The following is a 13,579-nucleotide window of genomic DNA, read 5'->3' on the forward strand; positions in this document are numbered from 1 at the left end:
TAATATAAGATCCTTTATATTGGAGGTAAATGCCCCAATACAGGCTTATAAACCCCCAGTAACGAAATTTATTTTATTTTTTAAGGGGGTCTATTGTTAGACCCCGAAGAAATGTTAAAGCCTTACTGGGGTCTTAAAAAATGCGTTCTTTAAGAATTTCAAAAGAAGATGGGGTGGGGGAAAGAGCCCCTGACAACCCCCTCCCCCTTAAACTTGGATATTTTTCCCTTTAAACAGACGTAATGGAGTCGTCAAAAGTTCGTTTCAACCCCAATTTTCTTCAAGTTTCAATACGTAACTTAACAAGATAACGCTAAGATATAATAGAATTCTTAAACTGACATTGGATTTTTAAGGGCAATTTTGTTCACTTACTATAAGGTAATGAAGTTTATTCGTAAAGATGGGTGCGTTAAGAATGCGCCCTGTTTATCTTCGTATGTATTAACTACAGTAACGTGAACATGCTCTAGATTTTTCGAAGGATGAAGGGGGGATACCCAATACAAAGGGAACAGTCATCCTTGCAAGTTTTTTACCGGACTTTTTTTATTTTTATTTTTCTCTCTCTCTCTCTCTCTCTCTCTCTCTCTCTCTCTCTCTCTCTCTCTCTCTCTCTCTCTCTCTCTCTCTCTCTCTCTCTCTCTCTCTCGCTTCCTTTTGTGTGCCGACAAGATTTTCTTAAGGAAGGCAGTCATACACCCCTACGTAACCTTTAGCTTAAGAAACCCCCCCTGGTCTCTGCCTGGTATGGCTAAAAGAAGTTGTAATGGTGGTGACAAAATAGCGAGGAATTTTTCCCGATCTTTGGAACTATTATCTGGGATTATTTATGGCCCTTTTGACCCGAGCTACGGAAAAATTTTGCTTACCAGGAGCCCGAGAGAGAGATCTCGTTCTAAAGTTTCCTTTCCGATAGCGCGACGCTTTCTAAAAGATTGCCTATTGTGCAATGTTCATCCTCATCCCAAGTTACTCTCTCTCTCTCTCTCTCTCTCTCTCTCTCTCTCTCTTTTCCCTAAGTGATGTACTCCATCTTTTCTATTCTACATCTTGGTGGTATATAGTGACTACTTATTCGTATTCTTAAGATTCTAAGGTTTTAAATTCCTAGAAGACTCCGGCAAGCCCTTCGTCTTCTTCTTTAAAAAATAAAAGGAAAATGCGCTATTGTTATATCATCTTGGTTTCTAGGTACAGTTGGGACTTGGGAGGGAGGTTATATCTATCATTTACAAAGCGCGCGGTGCGAAATAAGATACTTTACTCAACTTAAACGCGCACCTTTGTGTTAAAATAGTTTCGCTACAAACTAACTCGCTTCTTCCGAAGTTCATTCCAGTGAAGTAACTATAGTTTCAGGTTAGACCCTTTTTCCATAGGTTTAGGGTGAAATAGTCTGGCGTTTGACCATCTTGTTTTCTTAAGATGGTAGCGTACATTGATGGGGGTAACAAAGACGTGATGTACGGAGTGTTTCTGATTAGTCTGGCAGAAATGTTCTTTGGGTGATTTTGAGTCGAAAATGTAACTTCTATCTCCATTTTACCATCAGGCCACTGTTTTTCGAGTTATGATTTGAGTGTTTTATGGATGACCCCTTCAATTTAATTAAGAAACTGATTTAGGCAATGATTTCTAATTTAATTAAGGGGTCATCCCTAAAATACTCAAATTATAACTCGAAAACGGTGATTGCCCGGAAGGCAAAATGCCATAGAAGTTACATTTTCGACTCAAAATCGTTTGTCCAAAGAACATCCACCTTAATTTATATCAGACTTATCAGGAACACCCTGTATATAAGATATGGAACCTACAAACAAAAGGACATTGGTGCGAGAGTCGAGACTGGTAACATCGAAGCCCCATATAATGTCTGTGGATCCGCATACCCCATCAGTGCCCCTTCTTAACCCCATATAAAGCAGAAGAAAGCATTCTAAATTACTTCGCGGAATAAACTTCTACCTTTTGCAGGAATTCGCCAACTAAGTATTTTCTCTGTTTAGGCTCTGTGAAAAAATAAATATAAAAGATTCTAGGCTAGTAACATTTTTCTGTGGTAACCTAAACCTCTTCTATTATAGCTCAAAAACAACTTGGGGTTTCTTTTTTGCCTATGCCTAAATCCGCTTAATTTAATTCCCAGTCTGCTTGGTTGGTATACAGTGTAGTAGTTAAAATTAATTAGATCTATTTTGGATTCTAGAGCGCTGAAGTAGACCAAACCACATACATGAGATTAAATTAAAAAAGATGCAACCACGAGAATTAATGGACTACAATTAGCGACCAATTTTTCACTATTAACCTAAAGGAAAAGAAACGTAAAAACCTTTTGGTGAGGTACTTTTGATAAATACTCGCGTTAATTTTTCACATTATTCAGGTTAATTAAAAACCCTTTTTTAATTTAAGGTATAGTTTTTTAATTAGAGTTCTTCTTACTTTTAGTTCTAGGAAGCAAGGTCTTGTATTTTTTGCTCATTTCCTACTTCCCTAATCTCCTGGGAGTTTTTTTTTTCTTCTTTTCTTTTTAATTCAAATTTTAAATTAGGGCGATAAATCCTTACTAAAAAATATTCTTGGGTAATTGAATAAATTCATGATATACGCAATCAAATAGATGAGATTGATTCCCTTGATAAATCAAAGTGATGCGGAGATGGAGAGCTTCAATGTATTTTTTTTTATTTTTTTAATTTATCCACGTTTCCTGTTTTTTACCGAATTAATCACCTCTCCTCGTTTATGTTTACCCTAAATATCCATAGATTTTAACCTTAATGTAACCTTATTCTTAGTGTAAATCGTGTTGGGGTGAAATTATGATTATAAGAGTTCATTTAACTCAATGTTGAATGCTCATATTTTTGCCAGTATTAATTTAAGAATTTTCCAAATGAGATGAAGTCACTAACTACCTGTACTCGTGGATGGTGTGTGTAATCGGGATAGCGATCTTTTTAAAAGGCCAAGCCTATATAAGCCAAATGCGGGGAAACGTGATGGTTATATGACCAAAAAGCATCGGTGTACATTTTTATCTTTCAAGGTAAATCTTTTCTTAGAGAAAAGAAAAAAAAATACCAGAAGTCCAAAATATAACGAAGAAAAAATACGTTAAAACTTGTTGTGTAATCGCGCGGCGCCTCTCAATATCTTTTCAAATCGTGCATAGGTTTTTTTTGTTGTAATCTTTTTGTGTTCCGTCGCCCAATAATGAAAGAAAATTGGCCCATCCGCGTGGACTATTTTTGGGGGGTGGGTGGATCGAAGAACTTTGATAGCTTTAGTAAAACTCCTTTGCCCAAAAAAGGTGTCGGAGCAAATTCGTGATCACAAAACACAATAATGATTTTCTGCCGAAATTTCAACAAGTATTTTCTTGGAATTTTATTTGATTTAAAATACAGGGTGTTCTACAAAGTACAGTGGGTTCTTTGGGTGATTTTGAGTAGAAAATGGGACTTCTGTGACATTTTGCCCCTAGGGTCCCCGTTTACGAATTATGATTAGACTGTTTTACGGATGACCCCTTAATTTTAAGTAAGAAAGTGAAAGACAATTATAATTTAATTAAGGGGTCGTCCCGTCCGTAAAACACTGTAAAATGTCTTGGAACATTTTCGACTCAAAATAGCCCATACAATCTCCTGTACTTTGGTACTACCAGCCTTTTTCATCACCCTGTATTTTTAGATCAAAAATCTACCCCCAAAGGTATTGACTATTTTTTTGCGGGAATCTCTAGCCTCAGGGGGATTATTAGTCGAAAGATACCCCGCCAATTTTTTTTTCTCTTTTTCCATCTATAGCCAATTATGACAATCGCCACGTCGATCAGTCAAAATTTGGAATTTGCGGGATTTACACCTTCCGCCAATAACAAACTAATTGATAAGAATATATTTATATATATATCAATCCCGATTTTGAAGAAAAAAAGATGAAATTGGTCCAAGCGATAAATTTGATTGATGAGGGGAAAAAAATATTTCGCGCCAAAATATTCAGCTGGAAAGTTGTTTCCCCAAGCCATATAGTATGACGGTGAATTTATTTGAAATATAACATGAGTTTTTTTCATGGTGTTTCTTCAATGGATGGATGATACAGGGTGTTTCTGATAAGTCTGCCATTAATGAAAGGGCATCTGTGTTCTTAGGGTCAAACTGAGTGGAAAGTGTCACAAAGAACATGGGATGGGGTCTACAACATTTAGTTATACGGAGATATGGGCTCCCAAACATTGATTGACCCCTTAAACCAGGATACAGTCACACATGTGTAGTAATTAGCTTTACACATTTAATAGTACTGTGTACACTTCTGCTAGATAAATAACGTTCTGAGATTGAAGACAATTAAAGGCGTCTTGCTCCACATGTGGGACTATTTTCTTGTTTTAGGGGCCAATCAATGTTTGAAAGCCCATGTTCTTTTACACTTTCGACTGAGTTGGACCCCAATCTTATCAGAAGCACACTGTGTAATACAATATTCTTGGATATAATAAATATTTTCGGGTTCATCATTTTTTTTAGGATGAGAAACTGTACATATATTTGCAATCAACCTCGCCCTTAGGGCGCCCGAATTTTTCCGCTCCGCGCCTTAACGAAGGGAGGGGCCGCCACCCGGTTTATAAGGGCCCCCAGTACCTCTTAGTAATTATCCCCCAATCGAAGCACTAGACTATATACTATTAACTTATAATTTGTATTAATGTCTAATTAATTGGAACTAGTAGGTATCAAAGCTCGTAGCGTAAAAAGATCTACTTTACTAAGAAGATTATTTAATAATTCTAGTGTTGTAATACGCTTTTATTGGATAATTGCGTTACCAACTGGATTCCGTCTAGTGTTCTTTTTGTTTGAAGTATTAAAGAATATTAGGGGATAGATATAAGCATATTTAGCCTCATACTACCTTGTTTGGTATTAGCTCCATTAACCTAAACATAATAGCGTGAATAGTTAGTCTCTAGGGTAAATTTAGGTTGTTTAATTTTGCACCAAGTTATGAACTTTTGAAATCAGAGTTCACGCTTTTTTAGAGCCAAGTTGCTGTCGTCGAATAGCTAAACCATTCTGTATACGTAGGCGAGAAATCATTAAGGAGGTTGGGTTCATCTTTGCGCGAATAAAGGCTACGCCATGAACCTCTAATAATAATGTTCTTCTTCTATATATGTTACGTATAAGGCGCCACCAAATTTTAATTATCCTTGTTGGAGAACCTTCCCCCTCTAACCAAATTATTATTTTTTTTTTTTTTATATTACACTTGGTTAGTTTGGCAACATTACTTCCAGTTTTTTTCTTCATCTTCCCAAGCGCCTTAAGCGAAAAATACAATTTGCGAGAAACGCGCCCCATCAGAAAAGAAATTACTTTTCCACCTAAAATCATTGATTAATAGTTAATATAGATTAGTTCCGATCAAGTCAAGGTAATCGAAAAATTAATTTAAGGTTTATAAATAAAAATAAATATTGCTTTTTTATTATTATTAAGTTACGGGAATGGAATGTTGTTGTTATTTTACGTTTTAATTGTTTTTGAGGTGGGTTTCTAAATTATCATATTTATTTTTTAATTATTTATGACGTCATCCGTTTTCACATTAAGTGTAATTATTTAATTCAGCCTTGAGGTTGTGACTCTGGTCTGAGGGTTCGTTCCTCCTTTGAATTTACTCTTCAATTTAAGTTAATTATCATCTGAATATCTATTTTTTTTTTCAGAAATATATTGATAGCAATCCGTGTAATAAACTATGTTCAATATTCATGGAGAAATCATTTTCACTCGGTACCATTAATATCGAAAATATTCGAAATGATAGATTTGATAGTTTCGAGATTTGATTCGGCTATCATTAAAAACGGGTTAATTTCCATTTTATTATTTGATAGTTGTAATTTTTTTAAGAAAAGGAGGAAACTTCCTGTCTCGTGTCGATGGAAAATCTTCAAAGAGATTCATTCGAGGCACAAAAAGACAGATGTATCTTGTATAAAATTAAGATTTAAAAGAGATATTTTTTATAACTTACGACCCTATCTAATAATCATTAACAGAAAGAAAGATGACGTTAAAATTATGGGACACTTTTCTTTCTCTTCTGAGTCAATCTTAATTTCCCCCTTTTTTATATTTCTTTGAATCTAATTTAAAGAGATAATAAAGGTTTTTATGGTAATAATATTCCTAGTATTTCAGAATAGTTTTTAAAATAATATGTTAGGTAAGGGTTTAATTTCACTATAAACTAAAGTTGAATTTTATCTATATTATATATATAAATATCAATATATTACGATTGTGGGGATCGGTAACTACACTGTAACTTCTTTAACTATAAGCTTAACTTTTCTATTATTGTACATCAAAATTAAAGAGATACTCCGAGCTAAAATTTATCATTTTTAATCGAAAGATCGTATAAAATAATGAATATCATCAATTGGAACCATGTTTCTATCTACAATATTGAAGAAGATACATGCAAATACGTTTCCGTACAGGACACTACGCGTTAGGCTACTCCTCGAAGCACTCGCAGGCGGTACTCCTATTGGTCTAACCAGAAGCGAGATGAGACTAGAAGTGAAGGGCTCTAGCATTGATAGTACATCCTGGCACTAGTGAACAAATTTGAGGATTTTATGCCGATTCCCACGCGCTAAAACTAGAGAGAGAAAAATTGGTCGAGTTCCAAAAACATTTCCCACCCCCTTCCCCTCAACCTAAAGCGCCCGAACACGACCCGGCTCCTTGAATCTAGTTCGGCCGTCTACCACCGCGAGCGTCTCACCGTTTTGGAGGGAAAATTCAGAAACCGCTACTAGAGGGCCAACCGCTCTTGCGTTATCAAGTCTTTTCACTAATGCCGAGTGAAGAATTTGGTTAGCTCAATACTTCTAGTCTCATACCACTTCTGGTCTAACACATCAGGTGGTACTAGGCGTCCAATAGGAGTACTTCTCAGTGCTTCCTACACGGGAAAGCCAAACGCGTAGTGTCCATTACGTAATCTTAATTGCAGTGTATCTTTTTTAATATTGTAGATAGAAACATGGTTCCAATTTGATATATTCATTACATTATTTAATACGATCTTCCGACAAAAAAATAAAATATTCTTGCCTAGAGTATCCCTTTAAGGGAGGAGACAAACGAACTTAAGGAAGAAAAAAAGAAAGATAAAGATTAGATTTTAAATCGTGTTTAAGAAAATCCGGGAGCTACGATACGTTTTGACCCTTACGTGAAGAATTTCAGCTGTTCAAGATGGGGCGAATGTTTTTTTTTTTACTTCTTTTTAAGTATTATCGTATTTTTTCTCTTTCTCTCTCTCTCATTCTCTATCTCTCTTGAAAAATAAAGAGAAAAAACTTTTATGGTTAATTACCGGGACTGAAAAACATTACAGACAATCGTCTTAGTAATTCCCTTAAGTTCTTCTGTATGTTTAACTATCCGTAAAAGGTGAAAAAAAAAAAAAAATCTTAAAAAAAAATTGCCTGAAGCGCCATGTGTTTCTACAAAAACCTTGCGCAGGTAATTCGGCCTTTTACGGTACCGTAAACCGTTTAGAATATATGCAGGTATCTCTATATGTTATGATAATTAAATGATATCAGGGTTTTAAATTAAATTAATAAAAAAAATATATATAACATTTCATGGCCATGAGGCCTCGTGTCATCCGGATCGAAACATTTTTAGGGATGGTTTTAAATACTTAAATACATGACCTTAAAAAGATTATGTAATGTCCCTCCAATTATTGAAGTTTGGTCGTCGCATAAGGGCCTGATGTTTTCTTTTTTTATGTGTATAAATTTTTAACACCTGGACCTTATGTATTAAAAAATATTAGATTTAATTCAAGTAATGCGGGTACCAGTATTAATGTTTAAATGTCTTTTAGTTTAATCCCATATCAATTAATTTTAATGATAGATTCATTCAATGGATTTCTTTTTTTTTTTAATACATTAAGCCTGTTTTTGAAGAAACATTTTTTTTTTGAGAAATAACAATGGGTGGGAAAATTTCATTCTTCATTATTTTTTTCTTTTTTTTTATTCTTTTGATTAATGTGTCTTAATTTGGAAGACGCGTAATGCATCCTCAAGTTTGTTTTATCCGCCTTAGCGTTGGCAGAAGGTATCTTTATCCATCTAATCCCGAGTATAGTGTTTAATAACTAGTGCCATTACCCCATTAATTCGCTGAGCGTTATAAAATATTGTGTTTACAGTTTTTAGAAGAATGAAGATTGGGATATATATTAAAAAAAAACCTGAGTAACGTACGTTAGATGAATTTTAACAAGGGTGGGGACCATTTCGGGGTGGACTTTAAAGGCTAAGTCTCATTTAAATCGTTAAATTTAAGTTAATATCAATTCCCCGTGACGTAGAAGGTGAAAGGTAAAATCTTAACCGATTTTAACGAAACTTGCCTTATTTTAAAGAGAAAAATACCCCATGACTCATTAAATGTATTTTAAAAGTTGCAGTTTAAACTAAACTTGCCCTTTAAAGACGTAATGTTATTACACTGGTTATGCAGTAAGATTTTTAGAAAATTACATTTTTGTTTCCTAATAGGTGAAGAAAAAATATTCTTATATTTTTAATCAATCTAAATTCATGACAATTGAAATTATTCTGTCATAATCAATACTAAAATTGAGTCCCCTATTTTTTGACAATTTAAAATAGTAAAAAAAAAAAAAATAAAAGAGAGAAATTTCGAATGGTCCTTACTTCACAAAATTATTTAAGGAAAAAGAAATACCCTTAATCATACCATAAATCTATAGAGTGGACATTTCGTTCGTTCTTATTTGAATCCCGATTGCCTGCTTTTTTTGTCTTTTTTTTTTCTTTTTTGGGTGGGAGTTACGTAAAAACGTCGGAAATAACTCCGGGGGTAAAAGGAATTGAAGGTAAGGGAAGGGGTTGGGGGGTCCAAAACTGATTTGTAGAAAGGTATAGAGGATTTTAACTCCAGTCGGAGAAAGAACGGAAACTCGGAATCCCAAGTTGTAAAGAAAAGAAAAATGCTAGGAAACATTGATTTTCGAATGCTGGGGGTTACAGCCCCCCTTTTGTTCAACGATTCGTAAAACGAAAGGGTGAAGTTGAACTCTTACAATGATACTGGGGGTTTAAGGGGTAGTTTTGGGGCTGGGCTTCTTATAGCTTTGATGGCATTTAATGGGGGAAGGTAGGAATTGAGTTGATATCGTGTTATGTCACCTTTATCTCTCTCAATTTGGGAACAATTTTAGTAAAGTTTCATAGACAGTTCTGCCAATTTTGTTACAATTCTTTTAAAAATTATATTGGCAGTACTGTATTTTTTATTGATCAGTTGTAATTTTAATTTATTTCAAGTGTTTCGTTAGTGATTAAGTTTAAATATTCGTAAAATTTGATTTAAATTGAGTGCACTAAAAGGGGCCAAGAAAATTCCTCTTCCCCCGTTTCTTAACTTTAACGGCGTGCGCTTTAAGGTTGCCAGTAATTTGTGAGAGCATCTCAGGTTTGGAACTGAATCGAAATGCAGAACTACAAGATATCAGTCTGCACACTATCTATAAACTCTGCATAACGACACTCTTCAAGGAATAGAGATTATTAAATTATTATTTTGTCGACTTATATAAAACATATTATTAAGTTAATATATTATATAGAAGCAAAATATTTACCCCTTTAGGGTCAAGAAATGTCATCTTCAGCTGACTTAAACGTTTAAGGACCCCCAAAAACCTAACTGCCTTTTGAGAATGACTAGGTCAAGTCTATATTGAACTTTCATATACAGTAAAAAACGAAATCACCTGCCATTTTTTAGAACGTTATATTACACGTTTTCACCTTGAAGTTGTACCGCGGTTAAAGGTATTTTCCTGTTAAAATCTGCAGGCTTATAGGTATATCAGTATTAGCCCCCTCTTTTCTTATATAGTATAAATTACCCCTGAAATTGACTGTACCCTTTACGAAAACGATTCAATTACGTTGCCTAGTCATATAGAAGAATATATATAACCCTTTTTCTACCAAGAAAGGAGTATAGGTTGTTCAATATGTTACGTACAATAAGGCGGAAGGCCTAGAACAAGGGTGCAATAACGTTACAAACTCGCTTCGTACTAATTTCTAATTGAACACGGAGGTACCAGCTTAAAAAAGAGTTTGTTAAATTTAATGGGAAACTATTGAGCTATGTATAAATAGGTTTTGGCTGCCGTGTAGCACCAGATTCAAAGTAGGAACGTATGGGGATTTTTAAAGCGATTTTTACCTTTCAGTATGGTCAACTTTCGACTTGGGACTTGGTTTAGTTTTTGAAAGCCCCGGCCTGTTAAAGCTTTCTCCTTTCTTTATAAGATCACCCCTTAGGTGGTGTATTTTCTTTTTTGGCAACCGTGTTAGAGAAAATTTTCCTTTCTTTTACGAAACAAAAGTTCTTAAGAACTTTTGAACGATGTCAGAAATTGACTCTCTCACAAGAAAAAAGCGTTTATGGGCTATTAAGCCCTTTTTTTCTCTCCCTCAATATTTTTTCTTCTTTATTTCTTTTCTTTTTTTCATTACTCTTTCATAATGTTTAAATTTAATATATTTTACCCCCTACCTTTTTTTTGAATAAAATACTTGGACTTTTTAGCACCTAACGGTTACTATACATTTAAAATAATACCGTAAGTGTCACGCTACCTAAACTTCGTAATGCTAGAGACTTACTGAGAACTAGTTCGAGAACAACGCGAGAATTGACTACACTGGGTTTTGCAGTCCATCGTCCTATTTAGTCTGTACTTAAGCCTTTGACATCGCCTCACCAGGCGTCTTCGCTTTACCTCGACTCTATGACCTACGTCACTTCATAACAAGCTCCAGTTTGTAACCAGTGACAAACTTATGGAACATACATTATGTATACCTTAACTTAAAATAGGCTAATTTTATTACTTAAAATATTCGCATTGTTGTGGGAAGATTAAATAAATTAGATTTGGGTAAAAAAGAAACAACTTTGTTTCAGTTTAATTAGGAAATCCCGTAAATAAAAATATAACAGGCGCAAATAAATAAATAAATAATATAATTAGATAAGGCTTAAGTATACAGAGAGAAAAAAACAAACGAGATCTCTTCATGGGTTTGTCCGGAATCTTGTTAACACGCGGAAATACGAAGACGAAAAATAAACAACAAAATAGAGAGAGAGGGGGAGAAATAGGAAAGAATCCAAGCGTAAAGGTTAATTTGTTATCTCTCTGTAAAGGTAAAATTTTGTTCTCCTCGATCTTAATGGGTGTACACACCACTCCCAGGACCCTAGCTAGTAGCTTAATGTTCCTATTGCGCTTGTATTTACAAGCGGCTAGATCTCCCGGCAGGCAGATAACATTAGAGAAAAAGGAGAGAGCAGGAGAAGGGAATGGAGAAAAAAGAAGCTCAAGAGCAAAAAGGGATGGAGTAATACAAAAAGAACCAGCAAGAAAAAAATTGCTGTTTCCCTTTCGTTTCTCTTTTGGCCAACTGGCCCACGTTGATTTAATTCAACGCTTGATATATCCCTAATTACCAAGTTGGCCCGCAACGTCTCTTATAAGTTGGCCACTAAAGGTATATTTTCTATCCTTACGAATTAAGGTAAAGGTGGTAATATACCAAAGTATAGATGATGGGATGGTGTTTATAGCCTATTCACCTTTCCAGGATGGACATCGGATATAATATTAAGTATATAGGGGGGGGGGGCGTCTGCAACGAGTAGTGCAGGTTGCCGCCAATTTGGAGAAAAGAGAGAGAGAGAGAGTGAGAGAGAGAAAGGTTGAGAGGCGAAAATTGAATTGCACTGATGGCGTAGCGGGGGCGCCTCGAGCGATTCTAGAGTATTCTGGGGCTGGGGCTAATGGACGATTCCGGGGGGCTCCCTGTAATTTGGAGTCCGCCCTGTTTTCCCCTCCATCTTTTCTCTCGGAGCTGGGGCCAAATATACCCCCTGTTTTAACCCCTTCTTCGTAACGGTAACGTAGGGTGATAGATAGGGTATAGTGTGTAGAGTTATTCCAGGATGCTTTTGCTCCTGAAGTTTCTCTCCCTTGACTTAGTTACAGGCGAAACTTTTCTTCTTAGGAGTTATTGTTGAGTATTATTTAAGAGAGGCCAACCAACTTCAGCCCCTTAACCTTAACGCCCCGTGGCCAGAGTAGAAATGGATTGCTATAGAAACTCCCACCTCGCGTCTTTTCGCATCCATCCATCGCTCTCCGGCATCTCTTTTCCTGTTGGTTCTCCTTTCCCTATATACACACACAAACTGGAGTTCTCTTACGTTATTACGGTATTAATGTCGATTACTTCTCGGGGTAGGGGGGCCCCACGTTCGTAATCGATTCACATTGAAACAAACACTCCTTTACGCGAGGGAGTCCCGGCTTTCTTGATTTTTAGGGGTGACCAAATTGGTTCAAGGAGTTAGTTACTGATTTTCTCTAGATTGGGTCTTATCAGGAATGTAATGTATTAAGCTTCGTTTCTTAAACGTAATTAAGTCTAGATTTAATTATTATTTTAAACCTCAAGTCCTCTTGTGGTTCAAGTGTAAAGTTTTGAACTCTTTTGATGTGTTGGTGACTTGAAGAGAACCCAATATATCTGAGGTTTAAACATCCAACTTCGTGTTTTCCTCTCGCTCGTCAAACCAACTATCTAAGGCTTAGGAGATTTTTTTCTTCTTATTGATGTCTAGCCACGGTCTCGAGCAATGGTATTAGCTATAGGAATCTCGAAAAATAACAAGGCTGCCGCCGGCTACACCGGAAGTCGGGCCACAGCACCACTACTCAGGGCACGCAACGCTGATTCTCACGCGTCCGTAATTTAGAACTATACACTCCCCAACGTAACCTGCCAATAGTTCGAATAACTTCTAATAACGGTTCCCGATACGATTAACACCTTCAAGTTAACTTGTCAAAACTGGTTTAATTTCTATCTTGGCCGTCATACGATAGCTGCTCCCACACTTTCGCTCGACCTGCCTCCTCTACCTTTCTTCCCAGAATGCCTTTCGGTGTAGATTTAAAGAAACAATACAATCACCAGACCTTAGGCTTGAAAATTAGGCCTTGGTCTCTAGAAACTTAAGCCTAATTGTATTAATTTCACGACCAAGTAGATTTAACCCCTATTTTTCTTTTAATTATTCAAACCAGTGACTTTAGGAAGGACATTAAGGAAGTAATTTAGCTATCTTTAAAACTTAATACACTCGTTAATTTAAATATATTAAAAGTAGGGATTAAATTTTTTTTATGACCACGAAATTATGGACCCGAAACTAATTGATTCCAAATAATAGCTATAGCTTAAATGGTCAATCGAACTACTGGCCCCTTTGTAGCGTTTTTAATTTTGGTTATGTGGTTTTCTATTTTTCTTAAACCAAAACTATAGGCATTATTAAAGCTCCGTCCGCTACCAACGAAACTTAGTTTTAAGGTCCTGGGTAAGTCGCGTCTATTGCAC

The 13,579-nt window shown here is 35.7% G+C and overlaps 1 protein-coding gene and 2 long non-coding RNA genes across 3 annotated transcripts in view; 1 reads left to right on the forward strand and 2 right to left on the reverse strand.

The window, feature by feature from the left end:
- The window catches only part of LOC149610201 (latrophilin Cirl-like), a 120,049-nt gene that overhangs the window by 35,992 nt on the left and 70,478 nt on the right, over window positions 1-13,579 (reverse strand). The window lies entirely within an intron of this gene.
- LOC149610202 (uncharacterized) overlaps window positions 1-13,579 on the forward strand; it is a 168,769-nt gene that overhangs the window by 29,740 nt on the left and 125,450 nt on the right. The gene's annotated exons all lie outside the window — the stretch shown is intronic.
- The window catches only part of LOC149610203 (uncharacterized), a 28,150-nt gene continuing 15,149 nt past the window's right edge, over window positions 579-13,579 (reverse strand). The window contains exon 2 of the long non-coding RNA XR_016376604.1: window positions 579-13,446. This is a non-coding gene — a long non-coding RNA (uncharacterized LOC149610203). The remainder of the gene's footprint in view (window positions 13,447-13,579) is intronic.

The sequence above is a fragment of the Phalangium opilio genome, unplaced genomic scaffold (assembly GCF_054372755.1).
Source record: "Phalangium opilio isolate 3A_F unplaced genomic scaffold, DU_Popi_V2 ptg000329l_1, whole genome shotgun sequence".
NCBI classification, from domain to species: Eukaryota; Metazoa; Arthropoda; class Arachnida; order Opiliones; family Phalangiidae; genus Phalangium; species Phalangium opilio.